Genomic DNA, 13,991 nt, shown 5'->3' with positions numbered 1-13,991 from the left:
GGCAGATTCCCAGGTCCGAGAACGATGAGGCCGATGCCTTGTCCTGGTTAGCCAGCACAGGCAGCAACACCATGAGGACCGTGCACATAGACAACCTACCTCAGCCCTGCATTCTCGGGGGGGCAGAAGAGGTCGCTCCTGTTGCACAAGCGGAGCCGAGCTGGATTGTCCCACTCACGAGATACCTGCTTCACGGGACCCTCCCTGCAGATCGCAACGCGGCCAGAAGGGTAGAGCGCCAGACAGCCAAGTACGTCATGATAGACGGACGGTTGTACCGCAAATCCTTCATGCTCCCCTACTTGCATTGCTTGCGACCCTCAGAGGCCGAGCTCGTTCATCACGACACTCATGAAGGCTTGTGTAGCGGACACTTGGGGGGCAGGGCTCTCGCCCAGAAAGCACTGCGGCAGGGGTACTATTGGCCCACAATGAAGGCAGACGCACTCGAGCTTGTCAAGAAGTGCGATAAATGTCAAAGGCACGCCAACATCCACCACCGACCTGCTGCCGACCTGAAGTATCTCACCAGCCCATGGCCCTTCGCACAATGGGGAATCGACATTCTTGGCCCATTTCCGCCAGTGACAGGACATAGGAGATTCCTGGTAGTGGCAATAGATTACTTCACGTAGTGGGTAGAGGCGGAACCCCTAGCAACAATCACAGCTCACAGTATACAAACTTTCTTTTGGAGGAATATAGTATGCCGCTTCGGGCTACCTCGGGTGCTTATCTTCGACAATGGTAAGCAGTTCGAAGATATCAAGTTCCTGAGTTGGTGCGCCGAGATGGGGATACAACAGAACTTCACTTCGGTGGCACACCCTCAGGCAAACGGGCAGGCGGAAGTCATGAACAGAGCTATACTCCGTGGCCTAAAGGCCCACTTAGCCTGAGCTATGGGACTATGGGTAGACGAGCTGCCCAGTGTACTATGGGCTTACCGAACCACCGTTAAGACTGCCACGGGTGAAACTCCCTTCAACCTCACCTATGGCACAGAAGTGGTAATCCCAACCGAGATTGAAGTGCCTACACTACGCCTAGAGTCATACAACGAAGAAGCAAACGATGACGAGCTCCGTACCAACCTTGACCTGGTGGAAGAAGTACGGGACCTAGCATACATTCGGACTACAGCCTACCAGCAAAGGGTGGCTCGGTACTGTAACGCCTGGGTCAAGAAATGGCACTTCTGTGTTGGCGACCTAGTTCTCAGGAAAGTCATGGTACCTGAGCCCGGTGTCAGTAAGCTCGGATCGAACTGGGAAGGTTCGTACCGAGTAAGGCGGGTGCTCGGGGAAGGTACGTACGAGCTCGAAACCCTAGAAGGAAAACAGGTACCTCGAGCGTGGAACGTCAGCAACTTAAGGCAATACTACCTGTGATTGCCGAACTGGAGAGCGGATTGCAAGTCACTCCTAGAAGTCCAAGGACTAAAGCGTCGAGCTGATAAAGGACCTCAGCTCCACATAAGTCCCAGTCGCCTCTTCGGCATGGGCGAAGAAGTCCCAGTCGCCTCTTCGGCATAGGCAAAGTACCTCTAATGCCGAAGGCACAGAAAGCTCGGGTATGAGCCCTACGATGTCTAGCCCACTTCGGCATATAACAACAGGTTGAGCCCGTTAGGAACAACCGCCATTTAAATGAGTAGCCCGTGTGTGGACAAGTCGGGTATATACCCTGCAATGTCACTCACCTCGACGTACATTACGTGAAGTTACCCCTACTATTAGTCCGAGTAGACAATTCAGGGTAACCTATACACTTACTCCTACCTCTGTCTGGTTCAAATTGCTAGATCGGGAGTCATTTACACTTAGAATATTTTTGCACAAGGATTAGTAAAAAAAAGGTTTGTATTTCATTGATTAAAAGATTTTAAATACAAAGATCTCATTATAACCCGAGCTCGGTGGCCTCGGGGTGTACATCCAAGCAGTAAAAAGAAGAAAAAGCCGGGATCATGCATGTGAACTGCCAGGCAGGTCGGTCTCCATATGCTCCTCCGTGTCCTCTTGACCCGATGGGCCCGCCTCTAGGACTTCGTCGTCACTTTCTTCTTCGGATGAGCCGGGCTCTTCGTTCGCCGCCTCCGCCACCTCGGGAGTAAGGTCAGATATAGAGACAACTCTAAGCTCGATCCATATTTGACCTGGAGATCATGGAACTTCAAGGATTCCTTGAAGCGGTCAATGTCGTGGCTTCTTTCTTCAGCTCGTGCCTCATGGATGGCGGTCTTGAAGATCTCAATTCGCTCTTGAATCATTGCTTTGAGATTCTCGACCTCTCATTGAAGCTTCGCCTTCTCCTCAGTCATTGCTGAGATAAGCTCCTGTTGCTTCACCTTCTCCTCGGTCAAGGCCATGATCAGCTCCCGTTGCTTCGCCTTCTCCTCGGTCAAGGACATGATCAGCTCTTGTTGCTTCGCCTTCTCCTCGGTCATGGCCATGATCAGCTCCTGTTGGCTCCGAACTCCCTTCTTGGCCCGAAGAACCTCACCCCGAGCTATGTCCAATTCACGGTAAAGCTTTCGTGCCTTCTCCTCAGCTTCCTGAGCTTTCTTCAGGCAGACCTCGGACTGGTAGACCCACGAATGAATGGTGGGGTTCACCTAGTAAAGAAAACCGAGGTAAGTACGTTTGAAAGTTTGACAAGGAAATAAAATGTAAAGTAAGATACTTACCACCATGCACTAGCTGGCAGCCCGACCTCCGAGTTGGCTTGTAGGCATGTCAGCCTATTCCGCGATCTCGGCAAAAAAGATGACACCCTTGCTCTTGAGCAGTCTGAGCTAAGGATTCATTATGCTTTGTTTGGGGGACTCTGGCTCGAGCGCAGAAGTGCTCTCCGGTTCATGAGGCTGAAGGTCTTCCTCCTGGTCTTCGTCCAAGTCCACTGCAATGGGTTGAGGCCGGACCTCCTCCTTGGGGAGTTCGTGAGGGCGAACCTCCTCCTCGGGGAGCTCGGTAGAGATCGGCTTTGGAGCAAGGACTTCGGATGGGGCGGGGGCAGAAGGATCGTTCTCTCAACAAGATTTCTTCGAAGCCTTCCTCTTCTTCCCTCTCTGGAAGCTCTTGAGAAGGTCCTTAGCATCGACCTCCGGCATGGTAACTGCAATAGTAAGAAAAAGGGTTAGCCGTGAACTAAAGAAAACCTTAAAATAAAAACCGAGGTGGAGACCTACTGGGAGGGCTCAGCCCAGCTCGTACAAGCTTCTCCTCGGCCAAGAAATCTTTCATCTCCATGCCGAGGTCCCTCCAAGAGTTGATAATTGTCCTAGTCTCCGCATCTAAACTCACCTCGAGATCCTTGATAGCCACCCTCCAATGAGTTGGAAAAGACCATCCCTCAGGATTTTGGACAAGGAAGTACCTCCTCTTCCTGGCCGGAACCTTGTTCGGGCTGCCGAACAGGATTTTGAACTCGGGCCGAGGAGAGATGTAGTAACTTTGTCTGACGTCCCCACGCAGACAAGCGGAATTCTTTTTGATCGAACAGATCGAACTGAAGACGTTTAGGGATAGAGGTCAGTTGTACTCATGGAACAGGGAGATGGTGCCTACTATGTTTCGGATAGAGTTCGGGTGTAGTTGGTCAATGGTGATGTTAAAAAATTTGACTATCTCTGTAATGAAGGGGTGGAGCGGTAAGCGCAGCCCGGCAGCGAGCTGCTTCTCAAAAACCGCGAGCTCATAGGGATCGTGAGCCCAAGGATACTGACCTAGAGGAACACTAAAGACTAAGCTATCGGGAAGACGGTAGCGAGCTACTAAATACATTAACCTATCCGAGGTCAAGATAGAAGGACCGAAGTCGTCCGGATCCCGACCCCTGGAAGAAGATGGGACCTCCGTCCTAGAGGTCGGTCCCTCCTCCCGTGCCTCAGGCTCGCCAGGCCGAGATGGCCCAACTTCAGGTAGAGAAGTTCCCCCTAAAAACCGAAGAGGGGAGTCGCCTAGTGACGAGCTGACCTCCCTAGCAGGGACCACGGACAGAACCTCGGTGCCCCCAACCTCGCTAGAGTCACCTAAGTGCCTATCTATACTAGAGATAGACAAGATTAAAAAACAAAAGGAGAACAAACTAAGAAAAACATGACCTAGTAAAAGGGGGACACGTGGACACGACCTAACTAGTAAGATGACAGCTCAGCCCGACATGCCAAGTCTGCCACACATCGAGCTCGGATAATTAAACCACCTCGGGACCAGTTCACCTCAGTGTAAGGTCGCATCAAGACCACCTCGGTCCCAAGGCACTTCGGCATTTGCCCCAGGTCGGATCTAAAGAGCAGTAGCTCGGGTAATATTGACGGACCACTACATGGCAACCCCGAAGATCTCGCCATCAGATTTCGAGCCTCGCGGGATCACGTCTCGTAACTGTAAGCCTTATCTCCTTCTCGTCCGGTTTGGACAAACTCAATAAGCCCTATTAGTTATCCCCATTATCGCGGAATCGGATCTCATCGTGACGAGGATCCCGGAACCACTCCGCGAAACCCGCGGGGGCTCCATTATATAAAGGCTCCACCCCCTGGGGGTGCAAGGTATGCGTGATTTCCCTGCTCTCAAGCTCTCTACTTTCAAAAGCAATTTCAGCTCGCTACTAGCCTATTAACTTAAGTATCGGAGCGACCTCGCCGGGTTAACACCCCCGGGTTCTCTGATATCCTTGCAGGTTCAGTCCGCCATCCGTCTGGAAGCCAAATCACCTCTAACTGGGAACAACTAAATCGCACTACATCAATACTAAAAGTTTTATTTTTTTATTTTTTTTTCTGGCAAAAAAAGAAGGTAGCAGCCTTCATATTTATCCATAGCAAAATTGTATTGATTTTCCTGGTAGTATTCTGATGAAGGAAGATTTGGCCCGACCTCGCAAATCACGCCACGTGGCAGAAAACAAGTAGCTCGGCACTTAAAACAGCGTATCGAGGGTACAAACACCAAAGGGAAGAGACCAGCGGTCCGAACTCCCTACTTAGAGCTCGAACTCCCTACGAGGAGCCCGAACTCCCTACGAGGGGCCCGAGCTCCCTACTTAGAGCTCGAACTCCCTACGAGGAGCCCGAACTCTCCCTTTGACCCCGTCACACAATGCAGAGACCCGAACTGGCCCGTCTTATGACAGTTCGGGACCCCCCCTATCCGAACTCAAGCCTTCGCCTCACGCACCGCTCCAGGCACTTCGCTTCCAGAGCATTGAACTAGACGAACCACACCGTACCTGACACTGAAGGAGTCCGTATCCAGGGGCGGCGTACCTGACTGACTTGGGATCTGACGCTTGACGACCGCACTTCAAACGGCCACCTGCCACCGTCACCTGCCACCGCCACCTCCAGTTACAGAGACAGCTCCGACAAAAAGAGCAGTGACGGTTCTGCCCCATCAGAGGCGATGACGCCCGAACTGGCAGAAGCACGGAAATAATCATTCCAGACCTAACAGAAGTCTAGGAGTGAGTGCGCGAGGTGGTTATAAAAGGCTCTCCACTCCCCCAAAGAGGAGGTATGCAAACTTTGCGCTATCTGCTTTTATCTTGCCTTTGAAGGATTCTAACTTAAGCTTCAGAGCCTTTACACCGGGTCCTCCCCGGAGCTTCCTCATCACCTCCGTTTCAGGTTCCCTACTACTCAGTTCAGAGACAAGGTCATTGACAGCTAAGACCGGCCGGATTGCGCATCATCATATTCCTTTACATGCCATATATGCATATGTGCAGCTTGATTTTTCTATCTACTTATATGTATATAAGAAATAAAAGATACAAGTGATAATAGACTAATAATTTTCAGCCAATGTAGTCGTTCAATCCAGTGATTGGCCTTCAGGTTGCTTTACTAACCGGAGGGAGTCACAGAATATTTGAACGCTTTCAATTTCAAGACTTTTGGCTGCTTCCAGTCCATCTATCAAGGCTTGCACTTCAGCGTCATATCTTGTAACATCATCATAATACCCATCAATAAACAACTAAGTGTTGGCTCTTCCGTTCTAGTTGATGATGACAGAGATATGTGGCTGTTCGAGTGTCAGCTGTTGTTGATAATTTCTGGCCAGTTTTATGATGTTTGTTGGACTATAATTTGAATTGTGAAATATGGCTTTGTTTCTAGCTTCCCATATCAGATAAAAAATTATACATACTCTGCCAAAAAGTTCCTAAACTTGTTTTGAGAAACTTCTATTCAACCTTTGAAGCCAATCATGTAAGAATGTATGCATCGTTTGTGTTGATGCATTACTTTTTGTGATTCCCACTTGTGCTTCAAACCAAATTCATATTGCCCCAGTGAAAGGGCACCATATGAATAGGTTCTGAACTATTTTTGTGGTTTGCTTACAAAAGATTCAAAGTAAATATTCTGCATCTAGGCCACCTTGTGCATTTGTCTTTTGTAATAAGCCCATCCAAGAGAAGTTTGCAGGTCATAATTAAACAACAATATGAAATTTTTAGCTTTCAATGGTGTGACCATTTAAAATGGGGTCTGGATGAGGATAGATTGGTGGCAAGGAAGATTCTGTATGCTGATTTAGCAGTGTACTCGCCACTGTTATTCTTTTCCCAGGTCAATTGATCCTCATGAAGGTTCATGTTTGGAGTAATATTCACAATCTTATTTAAGGTGGTTGAATCTACCAGATTTTGCAACAAGCCTCGATTCCATGATGTGTCAATTAGTAAATTTGCAACTGTGAGATGCTTGTATTTGGGTGTAACTGTTGAAAAGAGTTGGGGAATACCATTTTGCAATGAAGGGACCTAGGGGCCCTGAAAAAGCAAATAATGATGATCTATCTTTTTTTTTGCCTACAAGGAGTTTGCTTTTATGATAGCGAGAAAGTTGTGTACTTGTTTCCATCATAATGAGCTTTGTCTATGCAAATATATTACTGCTTCGAAAATACTTTTCCTTAATGGCTCTCGACTCCAAATGGAATTGGGGGATCTTTTTAGGGGATGTTATGTAGTGTGGATGAAAAATTGGTGGGTGTGAACTGGTCTACACCACACCTTGTGGCAAGGGCCAATCTACACCACGCCACAATTCACAATTATTCTGAACTGTGGACAAAATGTGTGGACAAAACCACCTCACACCCATAGTGGTGCTCTGTAGGTGTGGTGGGGTCCATACCACACTTTTTAATTCCATGTATCTCATATATAATTTATGAAGAATCTACACAGTTGATCATAAATGTCTAAGTTTTACAATTTATATGATAAACGAATTGGAAGAAAGGCTTTAGCAATGGAATTTGTTTTTGAATTGGTCACAGGTATATGACTTGTTGTGTGTGCTGTTGAATTTCTCAACAACATATCTCCAACCATCATTGTTGAATGTTGAAGTTGGTCTATTGTGAGCCTTTACTTGATCTGCCATCAATTCAATGAATGTCCGTTCTCCAACCTCACTCTACGTAGCCAACTCATTGGTTCTATCTTCATGCGCTACTTCAAACTGAGATGCCATATATGTCCATGGAATAGGATAGGAATAGATTATGTGAAACAATCAAAATCTAACTGGAGGTGTCAATTAGACTGGATTTGATCCGACCCGATCCAGTCCAATATGAGTCCACTTACAAATGGATTGGACCCAATTCTGTCCAAATCCAATCGAATCCATTAAAATGCAAATGGATTGGATTGGATCCAATCCAAACTGAATGAAATATCAAAAATAATATATAAAAAACAGAACATATAAAAATTACAAAAATATATTAAAATGAAAAAATCCGAAAATTACAAAAAATATACCTTTCTGGTATTGAAAAAACACTTTTGTAAAAGTTCTTTCATAAGTGTTTTTGTAAAAGTACTTTCATAAAATTGCTTTTGTAAAAGTACTTCCATAGAAGTGTTTTTATAAAAGTACTTTCGTATAAGTGCTTTTGTAAGAGTACTTGAGTACTTTCGTAGAAGTGCTTTTGTAAAAATGCTTTCATAAAAGTACTTTTGTAAAAGTTCTTCTATAAAAGTGCTTTTGTAAAAGTGCTTTTATAAAAGTACTTTCATAAAAATGCTTTTATAAAAGTACTTCCATACGAAAAAGCACTTTTATAAAAATACTTCCATAAAAGTGCTTTCGTGTAAAAGTACTTTTATTAAAGTGCTTTCGTAAAAATATTTTTGTAAAAGCGCTTTCGTAAAAGTACTTTTCATAAAATTACTTTTATAAAAGTGCTTTCAAAAAAGTAATTTTATGTCAGCCTCAATTTTGATCGGTTTCAAATTGGACAAGGGTTTGGCCTCATGATCGGATTATTGGAAATTTAGTTTAGGTCCAATTCAGAGCAATAAGAATATGGACCAATTTATTTTCGATTGACCTAATCCAATAATTACATGGACCGTCCAAATCCGATTTAATAAGATTTGGATCGGATTGAATCCAACCCAAAACCGGCCGATTGATACCCCTAAATCTAACAACTTGAATCAATATCAAAGTACCCAACTATCGAATGTTTATAGTGGTTCCTATTTTTTTCCTTATAATAGCTCCTAAGACCACATGATATAAACAATCAAATAATATTCAACTTTAGCTAATGATCCTAACTAATGATATAAACAAGCATCTTGAAAAATAACACACAAGCATCCCAGCTAGGAGTTTCCAAAAAATAAGCGCAACCTTGACTTTTCAAGGTTGTGAATACAAGCAAGTAATCTGAATCAACCATACAATATGAATAATCTATATGGTAAAAAATATAGTTAAATATCCAATTTTAAGATTGCTTTCTTGTTAAAAATTGATTAGTCCAATTTTTGGATTCATTCTCAAAGTACTCAAGATATAGATACAAACTGTAATGTTTGATAAAATAGGCACATTGACAGTGGGAAAACCTATGGTAGTTTATGCAATGCTCTTTTCAAATGTGCCTATCTTCGAGTTCTATGGCATGGTTGCTGCTACTGCTGAGCTGAGGATTGATATTTAACACCTAGTTTTGTTGGAGTTGCTTGTTCTATGTTATGAATTAAAAGTTATAGATTTGATTTTCTCAAAGATTTCTGAAAGTTCCATTGAGAGGTAAATAATGAGTAGCCTATAGCAAAGGTTGTGATTGAATATGCTAATAAGTTGCGTTATAAGTATGGCTCTACCATGCAACATGTAACAGAGCCCAAGGACTTTGAGGTGCATCCAGGGGCTAAGGTTAGTGGAAGCGTTGGGGGAAAATTGGTGTTGGTTGGGAACAAGAGGTTCATGCAGGCCTACAATGTTCCATTGGCCCTGAGGTTAACTAGCTCGTACATGTGTACTAGTACTCTGGTGGACATTGATGGGAGGATTGTTGAGGCTTTTGCCAAAGGCAGAATGTGTTATATCATAGGAAAGGCTATGATACAACACCTTCTGCCTTTGGTTTCACAGGTACAGCAAGGGAGTTTGGAATTAGCAAAGTGTTTACTGAAAATGATCCACTAGGAAAGGTTGATAAGATCAAAGAATTGCAGGTAGATACATCCAAACACTTGTTGGGTCGGTAATACTCCATATGAACTATAGAAGTCTGAAGCAAAAACAATCTTGTATTCTTGTATAAGCTTTCTTGTTTAAAGTCTCTCATTTATGAATTCCTCTGAACTCAAAGCTCACTTAAACTTATTTACCCTACAAATGTTAGAATCGACGGAGAGTATTGTGTTCGATCAAATAATCACATAATTGTTGATGTTATTGATTTTCTATCAAATAATCCTATCTGCCCCACAAATGTTGATATTGATCTTCTAGTTCATAGGAATAAATGGTTATTTAAAGGCTTTGTCCAATTGGTATTGTGTACATGTAAAAAAACTAGATATAAATTATACATGCATCTTTAACAACCTCACATGCTAGGACTTAATTAAGCACAGATTGAGTGTGAAGTTCTAGTAATAATCAAACCAAATTTTTATTCAGAGGACTTGTTGGTTTGTTGCTAACATCTTTAGCTCCGTTTTGCCATTATGTCAAAGGAGCAACATAGCATTGGGTCAAAAGAACAGGGAATGTCACGACACAAATGTATAATGAATTTGTGTTTACAGAAAGAACAGGGAATGCCATCCATTGGGTCAAATGGATGGAAAGTCGCAATCAAGGGATTTAACTGAAAATCTAGAGGAATAAGAATCTGAGGTGGAAATAAACAAACACCAAGAAATATGAACAAGTCATTAAACAATAGAGATTATATATTGATCAAGCATTTTGCAATTTTTTTCAGAATGGAGAAGATATTGCTTTCGAGTGATAACATACACAGACATAGCATCCACAAATAGCATAACAAAAGGAGAAGAGGGTAAAAATGAATGGAAAAAAAAAAAAACAGGATCTATTATAGCATCTATAAATAGGTACGACAACGAGTCTGTTTGTTTCAACATTCAAATGAAAAAAAAAAAAAACGGAAAAGGTAAAAACAAAGAAGAAGAAGAAGAAAACATGAGAGAGACGAAGAATGTTTAATTTGGAATGGTGAAGGTAAAAACATGAGAAAGACGAAGGAGAAAGAGGGAGATGACATACCGGTTGATGGAGCAAATCGGCAGATAATTGTCTTCTTCCTTGCAGCAGAGCACAAGAGCAAAGAGCTTCAACGAAGAGCACAACAACACAAGTGGTGGAGAATAGCAACGGTAAATTGTTGTAGGGTAAGAAAATGGGCATGTGATGCATATTATCAATAAAAAATTGCATAATAGCCACAGACCAAATTCAACTAAGATAAAAATGCGTTGACGAGTTATTGAGACATGGTCCCGTCCTCCACACCAAATCAAACTTTGTGTTCAGCCCGTGGCGTGGACCCCACGAGATGAACACAGTACCGAAAACCACCTTAATCTCCAGACTTGCTTCCAAAATAAGGCTTTATTCAAGGGTTGCCAATGCTTGAGGCTTAATCCTCCTGTTTGTATTATGTGGGACCATCTTCCAAGGTCTATATAAGAGGATTTTATACGAGTAGTTTCTTCAAACCACCTTATGATTTCTTTTATCCCCGTCCTTTTCTTACATGGGTTTTTGTCCTCAACTAATATGCAAGTTACAACAAAGGCGTGATTACAAAGAGCATCAGGTTTTGTTCGCATGCAAACCATTGCAAAATGTTTATAGGAATACCACCAAGATGGTGGGACAACATTGCCGTAAGGAGTTGCACTAAATTTTCTTATATTCCTTCCCCAAAGTTTGGACTATGATACCGAAAAGACATGATATCGAAAAAATTAACAACCAATTTATGATATTGATTGGTGACCACTGACCGATCAGGTGATATTCAGGGTGTGTTTCGGAAAAAAAAAAACTCTTCCCATATCATGTATTTCCAGTATCATAGTTGACAGATTTTCCCTCTATTGTCCAAGCAGTTAGCTCATGCGCCATGGGTTTCCACCTTATCCCCACTCGTCACGATTGAACAGATAGGATTCACCATCCATATCTTATGTTAAATCAATTGAGAACCGGATTTTATTTACTAGTACCATGCTGTTAATCTGGGTTCAAAGTATAAAAAACACAAAGAGCATGGGAAAAGCTAATTATACCCAACAAGCGTTTAGAATTTGGATATGCTTTGATCATATATATAACGTGAGTTGTACGAACAGAGCATGTTGGAAGAGTGTTGAGTTGTTTGAGATGGGGCGGAGGGAGCCCTGTTTTGCCATCTAAAATGTGATTTTCGAACAGAGAGTTTACCTGAAACGAAGGTTTGTGTTACCTCTTCTTGTAAAACATTAAAAGATGTTCGTCATTCAAGGATAGGTTGAAAGGAATAAGGAGGGCGGAAGACGTCTTGGAAGTTCAAATGTCTCTCGCCTTTCATTGGGTTTCACCACAACTACGTGGAATAAAAAAAGAAAAAAATTCAAAAAACACAGAAAATTAGGAAGGGGGGACCAGTTTTAATAAATAATGTTAATTAACTAAAATACTATAAATATTAAAAGTACTATATTAATTAAAAATATTGTTCATTAATAAACTCAGTATTTCAATAAATACTTTTAATTAATGAATAAAATACTATAATTATTAAAAATACTGTTAATTAATAAATACGGTTAATACAGTTAATTACAAAAATACTCTTAATTTTTTAAAATATTGTAATTATTCTTAATGCTGTAAATTTTAAAATACAGTAATTATTATTACTACTCCCTCCCTCTCTCTCTCCTCTCTCTCCTCTCTTTCACTTAAATGTCTTTTTGAAGTGTATTAATAACATGCATTAAAATAAGAGGCATTTGAAAACACAAAGGTCTCTCTCTCTCTCTAATTGTGTGCAGTTTTATTAATCTAATCAAGATAAGCAATGATTACTCTTTTTATTTTTAAAACAAAAAAAAATAAGAAAAATGAAAAAAAATAAGAAAATAGATAAATAGTTTCTCTCAAAAAGTAATTTTAATGGTTATATTTATTAGAAACCATGTTAATCCCCTTTTTGTTATTTTCTTTGATATTTTCTGTTCATTAAATGTAATTTTCTACTATTTATAGCTTAAATTATATTTAAATATAATTACTTTCGATTACTGTTTAAAAATGTAATTATTTTACTTACAATTACAAACATAATTTAAATAATATTTAAATTATAGCTTACATTAATTAACAATTTAAAAATATTAATACCGTCATGGATTCCACTAAAAGAGCTACCTCAAACAGTAAGTTGGTGTTGGTGTTGGATATATACACTGTAGCGTCGATTTGATTTTGCGTCGACTTGGTTTTTGTTGAAAGTGTTGGAAAATGGGGTTACTGTAACTTTGGAGGAAAAGTTTTGAGGCGCGTCTGAAGACATAGTCTTTACAACATTATTTGCCCATACTCAGTTTCATCGAGTTTGCAGACAAATCCGTTCCCAGGATACAACAAAGCCTTGGGCGAGAATCTGCAACCAGCAAAGTTGAAGAATCTCTGAAGAAACCTTCTGTGAGATTGTAGCAGACCGGACTGAGAGAGAGAGAGAGAGAAAGTGGATTTTGAAAATGTGTGTTTTTGAAGTTTGATTCATTCTCCTTAATTAGTTTATAAAGATGTATGAAGAAAATGTAGGTATTGGCTTAGAGAAGGCACCTTGAACAGTCACAATTTCAAACATTGTGACTGTTTAAAAAATAGTTAATAGTTAATGATTATTAAGTTTGAATTGTGCCTCTTGATCACACTCGATCGAATTATGACCGTTGATCTCATCAACGATGATCAACGGTCAGCAGTACACCAAAACCAAATGCATCTTTCGCGAGCCAAATGCACCTCTAAAATGCCTCATTGTGTCGCACACATGTGTGTGCATGCATTACGCAATATCAAATCCCCTTCAAAACTGGATTTCAATCAAATATTGAGATGCAATTTTTCATATAATTTACCAATCAAATCCATTAAATTTAATCTCTTATGAGATTAAAATCCAACATAAACAATCAAAATTGTTTATCAAACAGAGCTTGGTTATGACGGACGGTGGAGACACGACCATGGAGCTCTAGCTCCACCACCCCATAGTTAAAAAGGGAGAATGGAAGGTGGGAATGCAGACATGAAGCAACATCTGACACATCTGACAAATGAGAAAGGAATCATGGCCAGCAGGGGATTGATTGATTCCATGAAGTATATGGAGGTTTAAAATTATATATGGAGATAATGAAGGGAATAGAAAATTGCATTATCTAGATAGCTGTTAGTTGAAAGGTAACTTTTACACTTGAGTCTCGACATGCAGGACAATTGATTGCATGATGCAAGCAAGGGGTAAACAATTGAAGGTTATTTAAAAAATATTTTTTCTTTGAGGCTGTGCAGAATTTAAATATGTATTTGGCAAGTTTCATTACCCTCGCACGTGATTCTAACGACCACAAGGGGGGTTAACTCGTGGGTTATCTTCCCTTGCGTTGCGTCTTGCGTGCATAAGAACCCCTCC

Source organism: Nelumbo nucifera, chromosome 7 (genome assembly GCF_055504915.1).
Source record: "Nelumbo nucifera cultivar China Antique chromosome 7, China Antique-T2T, whole genome shotgun sequence".
Classification (NCBI taxonomy): domain Eukaryota; kingdom Viridiplantae; phylum Streptophyta; class Magnoliopsida; order Proteales; family Nelumbonaceae; genus Nelumbo; species Nelumbo nucifera.
Note: the sequence above shows the minus strand (reverse complement) of the source record.